A 5,390-nucleotide genomic window follows, 5' to 3' on the forward strand; every position below is an offset into this window, starting at 1 on the left:
GTGGGTACTGGAGAATTCAAATTCAGATCCTCATGCTTGCAGAACAAGTCTCGTGCCCACTGAGCTATCTTCCTAGGCCTTTTAAATTGTCAGTGTTCACTGTATAATAATTTTAACTGGGTAGAAAAGATTTCTAAGGACCCAAGGAGCTGCAGCCCCACAGGAGGAACAACAATATGAACCAACCAGTACCCCCAGAGCTCTCGGGGACTAAACCATCAACCAAAGAGTACACATGGAGGGACCCATGGCTCCAGCTGCATATATAGCAGGTCATCAATGGGAGGAGAGGCCATTGGTCCTGTGAAGGCTCTATGACCCAGTGTAGGGGAATGCCAGGGTTAGGAATCGGGAGTGGGTAGGTTGGTGATCAGGGGGAGAGGGAAGAGGATAGAGGGCTTTTGGAGGGGAAACCAGGAAAGGGGATAACAATTAAAATGTAAATAAAGAAAATATCTAATAAAAATAGACAAATTAAAAAATATTTCTAAATATTTAGAGAAAATAGCATAAGAATAAATAAACACCTGAAACTTCTCCTTAAATTCTCAATGTTGGCTACCCAGGGTCTTTGGAGGTTGGCTTAATCGTGTGAAATCTGTGCTAGGAGATCCCAACTCTGGATTGAAAAAGCAGTGCCCACTGAACTGGCCATCAGTTACCTGCAGATCTACCACAGAAGCCCATTTTTATTTAGTAGCAAGAGTTGGCTCTATAAGGAATTTGGGGGCTAGTCTTTTAGACCGGCTAGAACTGCAACAAATACTCAAGGCCTGGCGTCCTGCACTGACCTCCACCTGGCAATTGGATGGGTTCGTAAGAGAACATATCTTTAGAACCCTGTATGCTCCTGTTTCCCATAGCTCCCAGGCAGGTTCCTTTGATGAACAAGTTGTGGCAACTAGGCATTTCCTTAAGTGTGTTCTGATAAATGCAGTGGCTGGTTCTCCTTGCTTTGGGTGGCTGAGTGGCTCTTTCCAGGAAGTGCTTAAACATTGTGACCCTTCTCTTTTACTTGGGTGACCCACTCCCCAATCCCAGCGGGGTTCTTTTTTGCCTCTGGGATTTTTTTGGTTTGATTTACTTAGCAGCTTCTGGAGCCTTCCCCAAACTGGATTAGCAGCAAGGTTCCTGCAGTCACCCTTTCATTACCAGAGCAATTTTCTTCACACGTTGTTTTGAACTTCAGCATTTATAAGCCACTCCTGTAAAACTCAAACGTAAAAGAACACATGATTTGTTCTTGCTTTTACATGTCCAGTGTACTGATGGTGGACTTCTTAAGCTTTGAAGCCATTTTCTTTCTTCTTTAAAAGGACGTAGAAGGGCAAAGGGCGGAGGTAGGCCTCCCTTCCACTGAGGCAAAGCATGAATCGAATGAAATAGTAAAGTACTCTTAAAACTCTGAAGTTTATCTGAGGAGAACAAAGGCAACCAACTCAAGTTTAGTGTTCTATGCATTTTGGATTCTTTATTCTGTGTTTTTGGCCACCTATTTTCCTGCCTTTGCCAGTTGTGAAACTTTGAGAGTAAAAGCCAAGGGAAGCTGTTGCTAGCATAGACAGCTTCCTATTGCAACCATTAGCCAGTGCGGATTTTCACCTAGCAGGCTATATACAGCAGAGACTCAGGAAACCGCTGCTCTGCAATGTGACAGGTTTAATGGCTATTCAAAAGTGGCCTAAGGGATCCGGACAAAAGTGGCTATAATGGCCGGGTGGTGGTGACGCATGCCTTTAATCCCAGCACTTGGGAGGCAGAGGCAGGTGGATCTCTGAGTTTGAGGCCAGTTTGGTCTACAGAGTGAGTTCCAGGACAGCCAGGGTTATACAGAGAAACCCTGTCTCGGAAAAAAAAAAAATTAAATTTCAATTAAAAAAAAGTGGCTATAATGAGTTATGAACAAAATTCCCAGAAACATTTAAATCCTGCTATGAAACCAGAAGGTGACAGTTACTGCTAATCATCAATTTGACAAAATTAGAGTCACACAGGACTATGGCTGTTGAGGGCATTCTCTTGATTAGTATGATGCCATTCCTTGGATAGGGCATCCTGGACTGTTTAAGAGTAAGGAGCGTGAGGCACTGAGCAGTGCCATGCATGCATTCGCATCCGTCTCTGCTTCTTGACTACGGATGAAGTGATCAGCTGCTTCAAGTTCCTGCTGTCTTAACCTGCCCAGTGAGGTTAAACATTAAACAGTGAGTTGAGCTGGGCGGTGGTGGCCCACGCCTTTAATCCCAGCACTTGGGAGGCAGAGGAAGGAGGATTTCTGAGTTTGAGGCCAGCCTGGTCTACAGAGTGAGTTTCAGGACAGACAGAGCTATACAGAGAAACCCTGTCTCAAAAAAACAAAAACAAAAAAACCAAAACAGTGAGCTGAGACACATCCATTTTCCCATAAATTCTGTCCAAGTTTTATCACAGTCACAGGAAATGGAAGGGAAGTTATGTTACTGTGAATTTTAGTGACGGCATTGGCTATATATTACTTATTTTACATGTATGGATGTTTTGTCTGCAGATATGTCTGTGCACCACATGTTTGTAGTGTCCATGGAGACCAGAAGAGGTCATCAGATCCTCTGAAACTGGAGTTAACAGCTACACCTGGGTGCTGAGAATTGAACCCGGGCTGGGGAGATGGCTCAGCGGTTAAGAGCACTGAGTTCAATTCCCAGCAACCACATGGTGGCTCATTTGGCATCACATCTGTAATGGGATCCGATGCAGCCTTCTGGTGTGTGTCTGAAGACAGCTACAGTGTAATCATATAAATAAAAATAAATAAATCTTAAAAAAAAAAAAAGCTGAGCCATCTCTCCTGCTCTGATAACATTGTTTCTATGTAGAGGTTGTGTTTACAATTTTATAGCAGCGGAGACCCAAAGGTTCAGAATCGTGTGTGTCTGTGTGCCTCATAAGCGGTGGACAGAGAACCACAAACACCAAACTCATTTTGTCATGTACACCTTGTAAGGTGGAGGCTCTTGGCAAGTTTCCGAATGAGCCAGAGAGGTTGCAATGGCTTACAAATTACTTGGTGTTCATCTTCTGTTACCTAGGCACTGTCTAATGAAAGGCCACACTAGTTTCTAGTGGCAACTGATTCTCCAGGGACTAAACTAAAAGCAAGGAACAGAGCAAATAGGCAGAAGGTAATAGCAATAGCGAGGCAATGGTAATACAGATGAACGTAGGGATAGATCCCCGCAAAGACCAGCTTAAGTCCTCAGCAAGCTTGACACCTTATACTATAGGAACAGTTTCTGTTCTAAAAGCTTTTGCATTTAAAATACGGCAGGAATGTGCCATAGTATTAGGGGACTAGAGCAGAACAAAAGGGTTCCCTGATGTCAGGGAGAGGGTGTGTGCACACTAACGTGTTTTGAACCTTGAACCAAAAGAAATGACAAACCCATTTACACCTTTTATTTTCATACTGTAGTTAATCATTTGCACCAAACGAAGGAGTCGGAATACAGTCTCAGGGAGCAATTCCAAATCCAGCACCTTACTCTTCGTAGTCCCTGATGCCTCGGAGACGAGTCTTAGTCTAGTCAAGCAGAGAGTTAAAAATCGCTCCAGGTTTGCACGCGGCAGGGACCAGCCTTTCACATTGTCCCACGTGGTCCCAGCAGGTGAGTGTGGGTGTGGGCGCGTGCGGCTCGTGGTGTTTGCGGAGTGAGCGCGAACACGTGTCAGAATGGCTGGGGTCACAGTGCATGTCCGGGTGTCACCTCACCCTTCCTCGGAATAGCCTCCCGGACCAGCACCAGACAGCAGCCGGCGTCTCGGGCCCACTCACCGGAGGCGGTGAGGGAAGATCCCGTCGTGCGCGATTGTGAGTGAGCGTGGGCGCACGGGGGCCGGGCGATGGCGAGCTCGCGCGCAGGCGCAGAGCGCGCGAGCCGGCGGTCGCCGCAGAGCGCGGGGGGCGGAGCCGGAGCGCGGGGACCAGGCCATGGCGGCCGCCGGGCGCTGGTGCCGGCGCTCGGCCCGGGAGCGCCTTTGTCGCCGCGAAGGATGGTGACCTCACGGCTCGGGCCGCTTCCGCTGCCTCCGCCTCCCGAGACGCCGCAGCCGAGGCCGGACGCGGGAGAGCCGCCCCTGTGAGCCGCGCATAACCGGGCCCCCCGCCGTCGGAACCGAAGATCTCACCGGAGGGGCGGGAATCGGAGCCGGGCAGCAGCGGACACCGCCATCCCCAGTGCTGCCCCGCCGGCAGGGAGGCTGCGGCTCCAGGTGACTGCGGTCAGCCGGGAGCATCCCGCAGGCCTGCTGCCCACTGCGCCTCCCCTCCCCCCCTCGCTCCTCCCCGCCGCGCCCCCTCCTCCTCCTCCTCCTATGGCTCTTGGCCCGGGCCTGGTTCCCCTCCGCACCTCGCCCTCCCGCCCACCCCTGAGCAGCAATCCGACTTCTGCGACCTCCTAGCAGAGCCTCGTACTCGTTCCCGGGGCCTCGGCTGCCTCCTCACCACCTTCCATCCTTCCTCTCTCCCGCGCCTGGAGAGGGAGAGAACCCTCACATTCCTGAGATGCCCTCACTGGGGCTCACCCCTCTCTGCTCTTCAGTACCCCGGTTGCAAGGCCTTTCCCGGTCTCTCTCGCAGAGGTGCCCGGTCCGGGCTCCTTTGCTCAGGTTTGCATTTCTAACTTTCCCTCTTTTGCGTTTTTTTTTTTTTTTTTTTTTTTTTTTTTTTTTTTTTTTTGTTCACTCTTTGCTTTCAAGCTTCCTCCCTCTTTCCTGTCGTCTCCTCACCTCGCAGCCCCTAAACTCAGCCTAACCATGTGCAGGCGGGTTCCAGGTTGCGGGGTTCCGAAAGACTTGCCAAGCCCATCGAGTAGGGGGACCCCTGGCTTAGTGTGCAGTGTGTCTCTCTCTTCAGTCACGAGCTGCTCATCCCTCTCTTACTGGGTTCCTTTTCCCGCTCGCCATCCTTGGGTTCGCCCTCTCCAGTTCTGCTTTCCCACCCTAGGACCTTTATGGAATGAACCCCCCCATTCTATCTGGAGGTTAGGAACTTGGCTCGACTCTTGTAAGCGCGCCTTTCTGTGTGAGGCGCGGTAGAGCCAGCACCCTTGGCGAGGCAGGGAGCACCCGGGCTTCTCTTCCTGGCAGAGTTTCTGCTCCACGTAATCCCCTAGCCTTGGGGCTGCTGCGTCCGTGCGGCGCTGCTGTGCTGTGCTCTCGCTGCCTGCTTGCGGCGAGCTGGCTTGGGGTTACTACAGTTCAAATGTATCTGAGAAAAGCAGGCGGGGTTGGGGGAGGTGCGGGGAGAGAGTGAGATGGGGCGGGGGGAAGGGGCCTTTGCAGTGGGAAGGCATCAAAGATTAATGGATGGCTTTGCATCGCTGTCTGCAGTAAACAGGAAACTAGTCTGAAAG

General features: G+C 50.5%; 1 protein-coding gene across 4 annotated transcripts in view; it reads left to right on the forward strand.

The window, feature by feature from the left end:
- The first annotated feature begins 3,727 nt into the window (after positions 1–3,727).
- The window catches only part of Rnf145 (ring finger protein 145), a 45,335-nt gene continuing 43,672 nt past the window's right edge, over positions 3,728–5,390 (forward strand). The window contains exon 1 of one of the 4 annotated variants that reach the window (XM_031350593.1): positions 3,728–3,847. The gene's annotated coding sequence lies outside the window, so the exon portion shown is untranslated. Of the gene's footprint in view, positions 3,848–3,903; positions 4,249–4,301; positions 4,645–5,315 lie in introns of those variants that run through there. The other 3 variants (XM_031350591.1, XM_031350592.1, XM_031350589.1) reach the window with 3 other exon arrangements.

Source organism: Mastomys coucha, unplaced genomic scaffold (assembly GCF_008632895.1).
Source record: "Mastomys coucha isolate ucsf_1 unplaced genomic scaffold, UCSF_Mcou_1 pScaffold5, whole genome shotgun sequence".
NCBI classification, from domain to species: domain Eukaryota; kingdom Metazoa; phylum Chordata; class Mammalia; order Rodentia; family Muridae; genus Mastomys; species Mastomys coucha.